The sequence below is a fragment of the Sinohyriopsis cumingii genome, chromosome 7 (genome assembly GCF_028554795.1).
Source record: "Sinohyriopsis cumingii isolate HCF-2022 chromosome 7, ASM2855479v2, whole genome shotgun sequence".
Taxonomy (NCBI): Eukaryota; Metazoa; Mollusca; class Bivalvia; order Unionida; family Unionidae; genus Sinohyriopsis; species Sinohyriopsis cumingii.
Window position 1 is genome coordinate 1068877 of NC_142967.1, and position 17942 is coordinate 1086818.

The window sequence follows — 17942 nt, forward strand, 5'->3', positions numbered from 1 at the left end:
TGAATTGCTTGATTCTATTTTTAAATAGGATCCATCAATTAAATATAGTAACATCAAATCTTTTTATCTTTCTATTTTCTTATATGCTAAATTTGTGTAATTAGGGTCGACAGCTCACCCTACTGCATTCATTAACATATCCATATTAACGTGTTGTGTGTACAAACATTAGCACGCGGCTGGAGACGCGCACGTTGCAATACTTGCTTCAGATTTTCATTAAATGGCGTAAGACCGGTTGACCAATATACAACTGTAAATCAATTACATCACCTGGTGAATATTATAACCGTTGAATTTGAAAACTATGTTTCAAAAGCACATAGTTCTTTTAATTTGAATGAAAAAAGTTATGACAGAATAATAATCTATGCTGTGATTGTTACAAGGAAATTCCAGCCGTACCGATACATTAAATTTATCTTCATTCAGCAGAGCCTCAACGGGAGGCAATGTAACACAGTGACTAGAAAATCCTTGTCTCCGTACAAACCCCAGCATCAACTCTGTCCATCTCAGTTCCTTCTCATGTTATGACTTGGTAGTTTTGTTTTCCAAAGGGATTTGAGATCTAATTTAGTAAAGAAACCATCCGGATCATCTTGTGTGCTATAAAATAATTAAGTATCCAAGATTCCGAAAACGGGCAACGGCCAAAACCATTGATTTTATTGATGCGTCTGAGAATTTGTTAAGTTAAATGATACAAATAACAAACTCCCCCATGCGACTATAATACAGTTGATCGAAGAAGAAAGTATTACGAAAACTGCTATTTCCATCAACAACTCTAACCATAACAAATCTTGTAAAAGGCGCTCACACTAGTAGTGGCGGAAATGCTCCGATATTAACAAGACATATCTCTGCCACTGACCAATTTAAAAGGACTCATTCATGTTAAAAATTATTTTCCTAGTTCAGCGGTTGCCTTGCCTGGAAGTATTGATGGAGTGACACGTTTGCTTCGTTTTAAGCTGAATGTGTCATTATGTACGTGACATTCGTTACCCTGCATGTTTACAACATCTTGTATACCAGGCTGTGGCCTCTCATATCCTCAGTACTTGTAAAATATGGATATTATTCAATATGGCCTCTTTTCCTTTCGTCTGTCATGAAATTTACTTCAGATGTAATATAAAAGCTGTATTGTTGTCTACGTACAGAATTGTATACGTACATCGTTTTATTGTTTATAACACTATTAAGCCTACTTTGATATAAAATATTTGCTGGTTTGGTGAATGTTGGTGACCTCGAAATGCTTTGTCGACAAGATGTCCGTATTGGGTCCGTCCAGTCTAGTTTGCAGTTGCAGGGTTCAATAAAAGAGAGATATACAAGTTCGTCGATTGTGTAAATAATCAACAACTTCAATTGGCGGTGCAATTCTATAACTGAAAATTTAAAACATGTTGATGCGTTACCACGTATTCCGCCTGAGGCGTTAAAGGTTCTGTTATTAAATCCATGTTGATGCTGCAAGTTTCCTTCGTGCGAAATACTTTGCGCGCTAATAACTGGTTATCTAAAACTCATTTTAGTCAAATATAATAATCTAATATGCTCTAGCGACCCACTCGAAGAAAATTTCATTACTATATCTAGCATGCAAATTAGATAGTATAATCTGAGTTAATGTATAATTATTGCGCATGACGAATTTGGTGTAATACAGCAGTGTGCATACATCTCACTGCATAAAGACTCGGTAAATTATGTTAACCTAATAATTTTTCAATTACCGTCCTACATAAAGTTATGAAAGTTATGGAATGGATGAAACCAAATACTCGATAATTCAGTCATCAAACCATCACCGGTTCATTAGTATTTGTTACAAGAGGCACCTATGGGGCGCATTCTCCAAATCGTTCTGAGTATAAAAGGGGAAATATCTTATACGCAACCGAATTCAAGCGGTGGACTCATTCAAACAAGGCAGTAAGGTAAGTGCATTAATACTGAATTGAATTTCGCTAAAAGTGTTGCAGTCACTGGGATGCAACTATAACGGGTACTGTAAAGCCACATTTACATTTTAAAATCTTTGGTTTCAACACGTTCGCATTATTTGACATTTTAGTAATTAAACAAAATGTAGGTAACACATTTACTTTTTGAAGTTACTTGCACAACGTCTGCGTGAAAACGAGAAGAAATAGCTAAATCTTGCATTCATATGAGAATATTGAGGAAAAGCATATATAATTTCATTTTAGCTAAGTGTATTGAGATAAGATTGTAGGATGATTTTAATATATTCTTCTATCCACCGAAATAACATCGCAGAGAAGGAGTTAAGGTTATATAAACATTCGACTTCCAAAACATTACTTAAATTTAAACTAACTTTTGATTTGCTAATCACACAATTCTGAACAATACAAACTAATTTTAACTCAGAGTGGTTTTGATCATGACTGTAAGAGTGATTTTCTGGTGTCGATCATTTTGAAAGAGTACATTGAAAAAACACATGCCAAATGGATTAAATAATATTATTTATGAATAAAAATGTACCAGACATATGTATTTTGCCACTTAATGCATTTAATATGTTTCAGAAAATGGTTTAATATTTAAAAGTATATAGTTTGGCTAGGAGCTGGATAAATTTCTCTAGATCATGTGCAAGTGCATCATGGCTGTCAAACGCAAGATTTCGAACGATTGTTGCCTTGCATACAAAAATATCAAATATGGTCTTGATCTAATATAAGTAATATGGATATTTAACAAATAATTTCAAGCAGAAAAATATGAGTGGAATGTGATATTCGTGTTCGATTCAAAACGTTGTGCAATCAGTATCTGTAGCAATGCGTATTGTGATTTTATAGGTACATGTTGGATATGATGGAAACCTTCTCGTGTCTTGTTTGTTTTTTTTGCAGTTGTTTGAGGTTTGTTTTGTAACCATTCTTTGAAAACGTTTACAAAATTGTGAAGTCACGATATTTTTTTCTTTAATGGGCTTTGGATTCTTATCTTTCTTTACGTGACTCCTACATTCCATTTAATTTCAAAGAAAATCTGGAAAGGTAGATAATTGTGATTTTAAGAGTTTACTCTAGTTGTTTCACTGTTGTTCTGATAAAACATTTGCTACAAGGAAACTCTGATAATTGATTGGCTAATATCAAATTTATATCCAGTAATACACTGAGCTGATTGTGAATTTGAGTATGGAAGTGAGAATGGGTTTCTAGTATCGGACTTTATGAATTTTTGTTTTAAGTTTGGCAATATCTTTTTATTTTATTTCGTATCGTGATGAGTCTTTTAATCTATTTGGTAAAGTTTGATTTCTTTGGGAGTTTTGACTTGATATTTATTTTAATCAATTTCGATAGATGGCTTCATACCCAGTAAAGTTGATATTGGCTGTTAACCACTATACATGCTTAGCTTATAACAGGAAATGTGCTTATGCGCAGTTAAATCCTTTACATGCCTGCACACTAGGGTGAAACGATTTATCGATATATCGATGAATCGGTACTTTTGCTGAAACGATACAAATAACGATACAAGAGACGGAAAATCGATACAAAACGATACATACCGTATGCATATGATTTTAGTATTCAGTCATGAATAATTATTATTAGTTGCCTTGTTCTTGTATCTGTAAAGTTATAATCTATCTGAAACAACATTTTTAGTCACCGGCACTCATGTTCATTAGATAAAACGAAATAGATTATGTGAGAAGACCGACTAAGTTTATGCTAGTGAAAAATCCTATTTTGGAGCAGTGTATCCGAAAGATAATATATTGATCTATGGATAATTGTAATACTAGTCCCCCAAAACAGTTTTCCAACATATTCAAGCTGAGAAAGCTAGCTATGTAATGCAATTTCAGAAAGAAGCACATATCAATATTGATACAAGGAAAAGGAACAGAGTATGTTCACAGTTAATGAACAGATTAATGCTGATACAACTAGAGATGACATTTGTCCAATATGGTGAGTTCAGTAGAGCTGTAAGAAAGTGAAGCAGAGAGAGAGAGAGAGAGAGAGAGAGAGAGAGAGAGAGAGAGAGATTGAAGTTTAGATAAATATTGACCTATGACCATTTCATCCTCCTCTCCTTTTGTCTTTGATAAAATCCCGTCGTCATCTTTCCTTACATTGTACATGGGAAACAAAGTGGGAATTTCCCTTTTTAATGCAGAGATATTTAACCAGTGAATGAAAGTGCTACTGGAAGAAATGAGAGTAGCATAGGATGAGCGATGAGGTAGAGTTCAAACTGATCAAGTCTATCACCTTGAGTAAGTTGCAAGACAACTGTAGAATAAGACTGGGTGTAGTCAATAGTCAATAGTTTTCCTTCTTCGCTAATAAATACAATAACCTGTGGCTGCAGCAGTGTTTTGCATCTGCAGGAAATAAAATGTCATATATATTAGTTTTATTCAAATTTGTTCCAGATGCGATTTTCTTTGCACAAGGAAATTTCATTATTCTCGGTACGCGGCACACGTTTATCGTTTCAAGCTTACTATATACATACATGTCTGCATACATACATACATACATACATACATACAAAGTTTACAAGTCCACGTGCCCTATTCCATGGACAAGCTGGGGTAACATCAAAATTTCAAGGTTCTAGCCCGTGTGCAAGTTTCGAAGATACAAGAAACTGTATTGAACGTTAAGTGGTCTGGGTAAAATACAGTACCTCTGTGCGAGCTAATTTGCTCTCAAGTGCCCGTGTAAAGTTAATAATGCTTTATGTTTTTTTTAAGTTTCATATCTGCGAGCTCTCCATATACATATATCATCATCTTTATTTGGTATATATATATATATATATATATATATATATATATATATATATATATATATATATATATATATATATATATATATCCGTACCGGGCTACAGTTTCTTTCATTTATTGTGTGTGTAACTTCCATCTTGTCGTCCATGTCTAGGACAGACTTGTATTTATCATGCAGACGTAATAATACGATGTTATCGATTTGACTTTTTACATGTTCATAAGTTGTAAACAGGCTGGCTTCTGATGTATGAGTTCAAGTTATACTTTTCAAAATAAATTTAGATGATACTGGAATGGAACCTTTGACCACATCCTAGTGATGCTTGTGTGCCTTAGACTTTTATATAAGGTTCCATAAACAGAAAGTTTATTTCTTAATTTCCGTTCAGTCTCTATGTTCATTAATGTGTTCATAGATAATTTTAGAACAATCATTTGTTTAAAATTTATTCACTGTTTTGGGATTGTTACGGATTGATTCAAGGGCATTCTGGATTATATTAAGGTGATATATCAATAGTGTTAGCAGTTAAGTTTATCCAAGACGTTTGGACTGGTGATAAAATTTTTAGGATCATTTGAGATTTAATTAATAAAAATATAAGTTCCACTTAAACTTTCACTTGTAACTTAGAGAAATACTTTTATTTGTTAAAGTTTAATCAACTTGATGGTTCGCCTTCTTCTGTTTCTTAGACTAAAATAATTAAGTCGTAACAGTAAAAAATATGCTTGATCACCAAAATAGCTCTTTACAGATAGGAGTATGTTTCTCGTATTGCATTCTAGTTTTGACTTCTCTTGTGCTATAATGCCAGAGTCGAAAGTTTAACAGTTTGCAACGAGAATTCCAAAATTAAATCAGCATGTTTCATGAGGTAGATATTTCGGATACCTCAGTAATAAAGTAACTGGTGTTATTATGAACTTAAACTGACAAGAAATATTAAACATATACGTCCAGATTCCTTTCTGTTTTGAGTGTTCCACATTAGAAAAATACATACTTCAAATGATTTGGGGCATACTGAGAATATAAAATTTTAAGTAATACGATTCTTTCAGAGAAACTGTAAAGCATGCCGTATCGTCAGGAGACGTATGCCAAGAACAAATCTTGCACTGAAGTGGTAAAGAACACTTTCTTTTGCTTGTATTATTACTAAAATCTTAATGTTTCGAGTCTTGCAATTAATTAACTAATTCAATTCACAGGTATCCAGTAACATTCAAAATGCTGATGGTGGTTATTTCTCTTGCTGCATTAAGTATCTTGGTGAAGACCACTCCTCTAGGATATGGTAATGGATTCACTGGGTACGGAAGTCTCATGCAAAGCTATGGTAGATGGGCAGGCCGATATGACGGATTCGGAGGATATAGCGGATTTGGTGGTTACGATGGATTGGAAGGATACGGAGGATATGGAAGATTTGGTAGACAGCCGATTAGGCGGATATAGTGGATTCGAAGGATATGGTCATTGACCAGGTATGTATCTGTTATTATCTTTCACTTACAACATAAACAAAGTGATTTGTTCACAAAATATGTTATTGAGCATGTGCTGCACACTGTTCTTCATAAACCATTTATCCTATTACTTATTCTTTCCAATGTCTGCTGCTTTCCTCCTGATCTCTTTCTCCATCTTCTGCGTAACAAACATTACATCAACCATAACACGACGAATATCATCACCACACTCATAAAAGTCATCACGATGACTACTACTCCGACGAGAACCAAACAACACAATTACCACGACGTGCTTCGTTACAGTTAACTTTAGAATCTCATTGGTCGCATTCTTTACCTACAGTAGGATTTTATTGTCATTTGACATAATAAATATCCTTAGTAACCTTTCGGCCTAAATTTGACATCAGGAGTACGAAAGTCACGAAACAGAATAATGTCACTACCCATTCACCGGATGCCTTATTATGAAGAATAATATGTGACAATCCATTTAGTATTTATTAGCGATACGATATATTGTAAATCTTTGAGAAATACACCCTTTTCTGTTTGTCTTTCCTTATATTAGTTGAAGTAGTCAAAATTAGTTTGGTCAAATGGCATAGGAAACACTTGAATTTCGAATGGTGAGAATCCCTAACATTGCTCTAACCATTTATTGTTTATTTCTTATTTATTTTCTTTTTTCTTCAGAGATACAAGGATGTTCTATGTCTCTGGGCCCACCTCATAATTAATTATATTCAGGAAATCCGTATATCAGATGTTGAGGAGAATATCAGTTGCGTCAACTTAAAATGATTTTCCTAGAATAAAAGAATTAGATCATTAGATGTCTCTGGATCTTGTTCTTCTGCGATGTATGCCATGTTTCGTTCACACGCTTTTACAATTATACGGAGGAGATCTTTGCTAGAGAAAGGGAAGAGATACTGGTAAATATAATAATCAACAACGTAAATAAGCAATAAATAAATAGCAATCCCACACAGGTCCACACAGGTCCAGAATAGCATAAATTCAAGAATATATTACGAAATATGTTCAACAGCAAATAAACACTCGTGAAATCATAACAACAGAACGAAGAACGCCGCTTCATACCCTTCTTCAGCTATCAGATTTCAAACAAAACTAAGTACATAAATCACACATGTACCACTGATCACGCTTGAATTAAATAATCTATTTGACGAATTATGATATATTGCAGATGATGCAAGTATCTATAAAACAATCCATTCTGTACCTTTCGAAAATATGGATTAAAATTTAATTGTGGAATTTCAGTAGATTCAGGAGAAATTGAGATATAAGATGTCCTCGAAACCAGTTCATCTGTGCAATATGACTGGCAGTATCAATATGTGGAATACGTCATCGCCATGCACGCGAAATCAACAAATAGCATCTCTATCGAATATAAATATATCTTTCATATATTTTTAAGCAGTGCATATTTATTTTTATATCTGGTGCAAGTGTGCAACAATGGGAGCAGATTTCGTGAGCAGACTATGTGAAAACTCAATGATTAGTTTCACGAATTTACAATGCCCACAGTTAACAGTGCATTCGTTTACATCTTTGTAAGCATCCCCTGTGCAGCTGAAGGAGCGGATGTATGTTATGTGCACAATGTCTGTATGACAACCGGCTCTGTTAAGATATACATGCATTGATATATATGTAAGCACATTCTGTATTTAGAAAAGTTAGTAAGACTACACTAATTACGTTCCTGTCTGCATCGAAATAAAAAACCTAGGCCAGGTTTTTGGAGTTACAAACCTATTTAATCATATATGGTTGATTAGGCGTTCAATACATATGTTCAATCTATGATTCTGTATTGCACATTGATCATCGTACACCTACATTTTCCGTATCACCCACCCAGATTGGAACTACTTTTATAACTTGAAATATCGAATAATAGTACACTGATAAACTAATGGGAACGATGTTTGGTCAATGTATGTTTATTCATTTTAAATTATTCAAAAATGTAACGTTTGAAAGTTTAAGCAATACATCCATCGTGGGTGAAAGTTGTAGATTTTGTCATAATAATGGTAGGGTAACATACGTACGGACGAACAGTACATGTGAATTTCCAGTATCTATGCGAAGCGATTTGAATTAGTTGTGTTGGAAAACAATATTCCTTTTTGATTTTCGTGGAAATGATTGTCTCTTTCTCGTCTTTTTGGTAAAATGAGAGAGAGAGAGAGAGAGAGAGAGAGAGAGAGAGAACGAACGAACTCTGGCACTGAAATCTTGTAATTGTAACTTGCAAAAATTCATACAAAGAAAGAAAGACCGGGAAGTCATGTCAGTATTCTAGGAATGGTTTAAAATATTCATTGTTTGTCAACTCTTAACCCATGTTTAATTTCCAAGAGACATTACACGACATAAATTATATAAAATACCAAACGTAGCCAGAATCGAATGCAGCTTAAGATTCTACAAAATATGGAATTATATTCTTTTAAGGAGGACATTTATGTTGAGGGACTTGCAATTTGCCTAAATCTACGGATACAAGTGACACATATTTTTCACCATAAAGGCAGGCATATCACAAAGTACAGATGCTGTTTTGTCTGCGACTCAGATTTAGAAGAATTACATTTTATTGCTATGTCCTTGAACTATTATCCGCATTGGGGCAAATGAAGAGAACTATTATCCGCATTGGGGCAAATGAAGGGAACTTTTGTTTACATTTTATATTCTTGCGATTGTTCTATTTGAAAATAAAGACAAACGAACCGAACAATATTTCATCCAATATTTCTATGACCTCTCTGAAATATGTTGAAGTGAGCTTAAGTATATATTGATGCCATCATTTCGAATTTGTGAATATTTTGCGCTTTACTAAGAGCGAAAAATCTGGAAATTGAAAAATCTCATCGCCTCGCAGAAGAGAAAGGGAATGAACATAGCATTATCATCGAATTTTCTCACTACCGGTAAGTAACAGTAACAAGTGAGAAGCAACCAACTCCGCAAAATTCAACAAACGATTCATTTTCCTAGAACACAATGTGAAAATGTAGAAGGAAGTTACGGTAATGCGATTGAATCCATATAATCCTAGAATCTGGAACACAAATCATAATGAATAAAGTTCTGAATAACATTTAATGGTATTATAAATAATTACTAATGCTGACTGTGCTGATGTGCCTGACGTGGCATATTCTATATAATGTACTAATGTAAGATTGGACTGAATTGTGATGATGTACCGACAGTCATTTGTGATTCATGATTTCTTTGTTTGAATTCACTATAATTCAGAGTTGATGTTTCTTTCTAAGAATATCATAGAGCACTTTATATTTCCAAAGAAGAATAAATAATTGCATCCACATCAAAGTCTGAATACAACAGTATAAATGCTTTCTGCCTAGATGTTATCGCAGGAATACATAGTGTTTCTAGTAAGTAAGATTATAAAGCCCTCTACTTAACATAGCTCACATTTAGCATTTTCTACAAGATTATTACTTAACGGAAAAGTCCATTCTAGAAGATACAATTATAATAAAGAACATGATAAACGCAATGTTATTGATTCCGATCAAGATAAATGTATTTACTTCTATTGATAATGATCCGAATATTAACACCCACACTAGTGTAGAAAATAGTAGCTATGTATTAGTTATTTACTAAATTAAAAATTCAATGATTCTGGTCAGGTTCCATTGAACGTCAACTTTGTCAGCTAGAAAATACAGTTTTACATAACCCATAGTATATAATGAATCAAAACAATGCAAATTAAATAAATAAAACACTATTGAATGGATGTAAATGTCAGTACTATTGAAAGTAAATATTATTATTTAAATTTATTTACAATCATTTTCCAATTATTTCGCATGATACTTTGGTACAATAAGTAGCGTGCGTGAAATCAAGTGCTACGAGATTCAGCATTTAAATTTAAAATGAGCAAATCCTAAAATACAGACAGACATGATTATAATATAGTTAATGAAAATAGTTCATAGAAACACAGTTTTTGGATATATAATTCTTTCACAGCATGTAGTGGGATTGTATACTGCACTCGAACATCTCTAGTGCAGTATACAATACAATGCGTTCACTATCAGTCAATACTTTATGCTGAATCCGTACATGTTCAACGGCACGATAATATAACTTACACTGTCAGAACATTATTTGGAATTACTACTGCTGATTGTCATGCAGGGCTATGTTTACTTAGTATCTCTGTCTCTCCTATTATATTGACGAATAATGACGACATTTAGTATGATGTTTCTCTCGGTTCTTTTTATATCTTATCTAGCTGAATCTCGCTTGGTGGTTTATCGTTTAATATAATATTTTGGCTAGCCCATGCGAATGCTTTGGTATATGCTTAAGCTATCTATAAGGAACAATACAACCGATAAAACAGTCATCAAATCAACAGTCATCATTCATCCAAAACTTCACCTGTTCATCAGTACTTGTGGCAAATGTCACCAAGTGGGCGAATTCTCCAGAGTACTAGGTATAAAAAGGGACCGTCTTATTCGTATCCAAATACAAGCGATAGGCTGACACTAACACGTTACACAGGTAAGTGAACTAAAACTTTCTAATTAATTGAGACGCACACATTTCGAATACTGTAATGAATTTAACAAGATAAACAACTCGCAAGGTATTGACATTTTAATTTTATTGAATTATATTCATAGTATAGGTTTTACAATGTCTGCATGAAATTAGTCGTGTAAAGACAATAAAGAAGTGAATATACAATGTCTTCATAGCTTTGTGTAATTTAAAACATGATAAGGATCTGTTAAGGTATTATTCTTTTCCACAGAAATAACATCGTAAAGCAGAATTAAAGGTTGTATGACCATATTCTTCTGAGACAATTCTTCAAATGACATGAAATCTCTAACCTAAAATATAACATAGATCAGTCTGGGTTTGAACGTGGGAGTTGAAATCGTTTCTTCAGTTGTACGTTTTGGATTAGTACATTATATAATGTTTGACCATACATTCTTCTCTTCTTTTTTTGGAATTTTTTCCTTTATCTTTGCCTTTTGTATTTTATCCAATGGTAACTCTTTGTCTGTGTTCAAATTGTTTGTATTCTTTGGAATTGCAGCCATGATATTTGTCTAAATAATTCATATACTGCACTTTATTTCCATGTGTCGTTAAACTTCGTAATGTCTATTTAACACCAAGAAATTTGCTGATGCGCCGTTAAGACCTTTATATACATAGATACATAACATGCATGCATACATACATACATACATACATACATGCATACATGCATGCATGCATACATACCTACATCTCAGTATTAAAAACTAACATTCAAACATAACATTTAGATGCATTGTCAGACACCAAAGTCAAACCCACATTCATGTTCATGCCTACAATTTCATGTTGCGATTATTATTTGGTTTCTAAAATATTAAAATTGCAAAAATGAAACTTTTATAAATTGTAGATGGACATCATTCATAAAGAAAACAATGCAAGGCTATCCTTGTTCATTGTCCAAATTGTTTATATTGCTATTGATATACAAAAGACGATCATGATACTTATTGCTGTTTTATATCATTATACGCTTTGTAATAAAAAGTGTTTAATCTCAAAGAGTCCCCTTTGCAGACTGATGCTCAGTACAATTTTCCAAGTACTGAAAATTCTACTTGATTTGTGATCTATTGTCACGTGTTTCACTTAATGAATTCTCGCGATAACCCAGTGATGGTGTTGATATGAAAATGACTTTGGTATGAAATATTAAACAATTCTCAGCTAAATTCATTTTCTCTTTCAATCCGCCATTTTGTGTAAAATAAATGCTTAAAAAGAATTTGTGCCTATCAAGAATTGAATGTAGTGAAACGATACTATTCGTTCAGCATTAGACGTTTAGAAATGATACATTCTGGGCCGGATACCTGTGACAAGTTTGCACTGATGGGGTAAAGAACGTTTTCGTTTGTTTGTTAATATGGCTAAAAATCTGGATTTTTCGATTTGTTTAATTGGCGTAGCAGCATATCTCTGGAGTAGACTAATTTACCAGGATATAGTAGTGGATGTAGTTATTGTCTTGAACGTACCCTGATATGTTGTTATATAATGATCTATCCGATCGGGGTCTATTCGTTTTGATTAATATATGACTCGAGGTGTTAACAACAGACACCACACAGTCTGATTTGCTGTTATATGATCTGCTAGTCTATCCGTGTCTACGCTGACATTCGCAAGCTTGCATAGTCACGTGTAATGAGTACGCCGACTTTAGGATTAGTAAACTTCACCTCCTTCCTCTTATTGAGAGAGAGAGAACCTTGTACATCTTATTGAGAGAGAGAGAGAGAGAGAGAGAGAGAGAGAGAGATAGAGAGAGAGAGAGAGAGAGAGAGAAGACAGTAGGGTCACGAAATACTATTCGGTACAGAAACATTTGTTTCATTGACGTTTCACAATAGCTGATAATTACATAATTATTTAAATTTACAGGTATCCAGTAACAGTCGCAATGCTGAAGTTAATAATTGCACTTGCTGCATGTTGTATTTTGGCTGAGGCCAATCTACCAGGATATGGTAGTGGATTTGGAGGGTACGGTGTAATTGGAGTTGGTTATAGAAGTTTCCTGGGAGGTTATGGTAGAGAATTAGGTGGATATGGAGGATTGGGAGGATACGGTGGTCATGTCGGATATGGTGGATACGGTGGATTCAGAGGATATGGCGGTTTTGGTGGATACACTGGATTGGGAGGATATGGCGGTGTGGGCGGATATGGTGGATTCAAAGGATAAAATTACTGAGCAGGCACGCATCTGTGAATATTGTTCGCCTATAAAATGAATATAATTTATGATCAACAAATCACGCTTTTTAGTATGTGTAACTCAATATTCTCTACCAGTCATCTATACTATTATGTATTGTTTCTAATGTCTGATCTTATAAATCGGCTTCTTGTTTTCTGTCACCAGTATTATCTCAACTATTGCTATTATTATAAATAATACTATCACCCCTAATCACAATTATTGTATATTAACTACGAGACACAAGAACAGAATACAGCCAGAACGACGACGACCGTCTTCTTTACAGTCAACCTTAGATATACGATTGTCACATCCTTTGCCCACAGTGGAATATTTGTTATGGCCTTGCACCCTAATATATATTGGTATTGACTCTTCTCATTCACCGAATCAGACATCTGAATGAGATGTCTGAATCAGACATATGAACGTAACTGTGCAGTTGCCCGTACTATAGGGGACCTGTCCATGTATACGATGCTTGTTATGACGTACAATGCTTGTTCATTCATGTAGTGTTTATGGCTGTTTTGTCGTTGTGAATCGTTCAGAAATCAGATTAGTTTTATTCTTCTTTATTCTTATATTCGTTGAACCAGCCCGAACCTAGTTGTTCACATGACTTCGGATATATAAGACATTTAATGGTGACAGAACGTCGCCATAATGTTTGCGACGTAGTCTCCTAAGCTATTATTCTCCACAACGGATTTGAGTTAATAAAGATGAACACCATTCAAGTATTTTCCCCTTGGTTTCGGGAATCATCACCTTTTAGAACATTTAATATTTTTTTGTTTAAGTTTCACCGTGGAACTTTCGTTAGCAAATATTATGGTTCTTACGAGGGTCGATATTATCCCAACTTATAATTTACGAATTTACAAACGAATAATTCTCCAACGAATGAGTTTGTGTATTAGTTTTGTATTATTTTATTTTTTCTTTAGAGTTGCACGGATGTTCTATGTCTCCGGAGCTATCTCGACCTTTTATCCATATTTCAGATACCCGGATATCAGATATTGTGCAGAATGTATTTGTTACGTTAACATGAAATGATTTCGTTAAACTAAAACAATTAAGTCTATATGTGACGACTTTGGATCAGTGTTCTGTGACGTATGCTATATTCTCCTTCTGAAGTTATTTTATAATTATACAGATGAAATCGTTGGTAGAAAATCGGAACGGATAAAGGTAAATGCAAATAATCAGCAGGGTAATTAAACAACAAGTAACAACCACACACACATCACCAAGAGCATTAAAACAACTGCAACAAATATTACGAAATCATTTCAGCAATATATAAACAGTTGACAATGCCAAGCAAATAAACCATTAAAATGTGCAATAACATTTGAAACAGAAATAAGTTTTAAAACCTCCAGCATTCCAATAAATAAAAACAACCGCACATGCGTGGATTAAATATAAAATTTGATGAATTAAAAATATTATACATAATGTAAAATAATTACAAATTCTTTTATTCAGTACGTTGCTTGAAATGGAGTAATATTTCATACTGTGGACTTGTCCAAGTTGCAGGAGAAATTGTGATATAAGATGATGTCAATAGTAAGTCCACTGTGCAAAATAACTGCAGGATGTGAAATTCGATATTGTCATGGATGCAAAAATAACAAATCTGAACTTGATCTCTAGTATATTAATCACAGAAATCTAACATCCATATTCAAGCTAAACACACATGAACTGAAGGTAATATTCCTGTTGGACGCCTGTCATTATGCAAATGAAAGACAATTTCCTTCCATTAACAAATCGATTATGTTTAAAAACAGATATTAAGATAAACAGTGTAGTTTTCCAAGGCAATTTAATTTTTCATGTTGTGAACTTTCGCGACAACCTGTTTGCAGATGACTACCATCAACTCCAGCATGGAGGCATGCATGCAACAAGCATGAACCTTTTTTCCACCAACTTCGGACTCACCATCTCTACAGCAAGATCTAGGTTCTGCATCAGACAGCTCCCGGAGAGGATTACCTGGAACAATCCATTACTGTCAATGGCCAAACGATCAAGAATGTAGACAGGTTCACATACATCGGCAACACCCTCTCACAAGCAGTCCACATAAACAATGAGATCAACACCAGAATTGCCAAAGCCAGCTTATCATTTGGCAGACTCTGCTCAAATGTCTGGGATAGGAGCGGTATCAAGCTTGCCACCAAACTCAAGGTCTACTGAGCGGTTGTTCTCCCCGAGCCTCCTCTATTCCTGCGAGACCTGGACAGTGTATAGCCGCCATGTTAAAAAACTGAACCACTTCCATATGAGGGCCCTTAGAAAACTACTAAAAATCAGATGGCAGGACAATGTGCCGATCATAGAGGTGCTCACTCAGGCTGGCAGGACAAACATTCACACCATGCTGTGCAAGGCACACCACCAATGGGCTGGTCATGTTTACCGCATGCCAATAGAACGCCTACATAATAAGGTCTTCTATGGAGAGCTAAAGTAAGGCAATAGAGCTCTCTTTGGCCCTAAAAGAGGTACAAGGACGCCCGCAATGCCTCGCTGAAGGCATTGACTCTGACAGATGGGAGAGTGTCGCCGCTGATCGATGTGCTCGGCGCAGTCAAGTCAATGCTGGTACTGTAGCTTTTGAGAATAAAAGACTGGTGGACGCAGCTAAGAAACGTGATCTGCGCATATCCAGGAACAGTAGTTCCGCAACTCACAGTCAGCAACCGGTACATCCATGTCCCCACTGCAATAAACTCTTCCGGGCCACAATCGGACTGATCAGCCATCTCCAGACTCACCCGCAGTGAATCTATGACATTGAATGATTCTGATCGACAAAGATGGACGAACATTATCATAATCATCATCATCAATTTTTCGTTTAGATATGTTCCTAGGGCAAAATGACATTGACATTCTTTCAATCATATCCTACAGGGAAAGTAAGTCAGTATTATTAGATGATGAAAGCAGATAATTAGATAGAGAGGTAATAAGATGGAAAATAAATATTTCTGCTGTTAAGCCATGCGATAATGGATTTAAACAAAAAGGAATATCAAAATAAAGCCACAGTGTTTGTTGTTGTTTTTGTTGTAGGGCTTAACGCCATTTTCAGCACAAGATATGTTATACATGGCGGCCAGTATAACTGGTGGAGGAAGAAGGCTGGAAAATCCCTGGAAGAACGACCAGAAGCTATTGGCAAGCATTTTCATGTACCCACGTTAGCTGAGCCAGAGACTCGAACCCACACAGACAGAGGTGAGACGGCAGTGATCCGTAACAGTGAGGTTAAGGAATATGACTGTATCTTTGCCAAATATACCGTCGTAGATTATATACTGCATTTGGTAATAGTAGAATACATTTTCTTTCAGCAAATATAATAACAAATAATTTTGATGACACTGGGCAGGAGCATATGCATTTTAATATCATATGTAAAATATGCTAAACGACTAATAGTTCTGTTTGATGTTGCGTCTTATGCTATTTTCGAATTCCATTGGACAAGCTTGAAATCTTGATTTTACTGGGGATTATTTGTTTCTTTTAAAATAAAATCATTGACCATTTTCACAAAGTTGTGAAGTTACGTTTTATGTTCTTTGCTAGTCTTGCTCTACATGATTGCCACATTCCATATATTTTGGAGGATAATCTGAACATCTGGACGTTAACTATACATGATTTCAAGAGTGTAACGTAGGTCAGTTTGGAAGATTTCAAAAATGCTTTGACTTCTAACGTGGAAAATAATAGAGATGGATTATTCGACGTCTTGGCAATGTATGGACGTTAAAACCATGACGTAGTAACAATAAACATTGTTACTAAAATATTTTAAGTAAGCAAATAATGCAATAACAGAAATAAAAGCCGAACTGTAGAAACCACGATGGCGTTAGTGTTCATGAATTTCATGTTAATCATGGTATGCAATGGGTCAGTTATGATTTATCTGTTGTTGATAAAAAAAGAAATGTTTCGACTGTGCAAATACTAAATACACGAAATTCAAGAAACAGATATGACAGTCAAAGCTATTTTACTAGCAGGTTTACTGGTATTAGAACAAGACATTTTGACAGATTTAAACGCGTAGTTTTCTCTGGGATGTTTGACATCGTATGTGTTATTATCATTTCCAATAAGGCACTTTATTCTGCCAGATATGCTTATGTTCTGGTCAACTTTGTACATGTTAAATTTATAACAAGAAACTTATTGATTCGCAGCTAAGCCGTTTGCATACATACGTGCGTATGTACTTACGTACAAACATATATACATACATACCTACATACCTACCTACCTACCTACCTACCTACATACATACATAATAGAATCCATCAAAGTGTCAAATATTTAGAAACCATACATAAATTCATGTTAAAGCGTACTGTTAAAAAGAACATTCGGAAAGAGAAGTTATTGAAGATTTCACATTTTCCTTATGTTTGGCTTCTAGGATATTAAAATTACAACTTTTCAGTGTGTTCAAACATGATTCTTTTTTATAACGTGTGACCGTATTTCGTTTATGGTGATACTAAATACTGTTAGACGTTTATGCGTACTCATTTTTCAGATGCCTTGCTTTCCTTTTGGATGACTTAAGTACATTAAGATTAAGGTTGTTTTGATACCATTATACACTTTGCAATAAATTATACTTAATCATTAAAATAATCATTACAGACTGAAGCAAAATACAGTCTTCCAAGTATTGATAAGCACTATCAGACATTTGGACTCCTATAATAT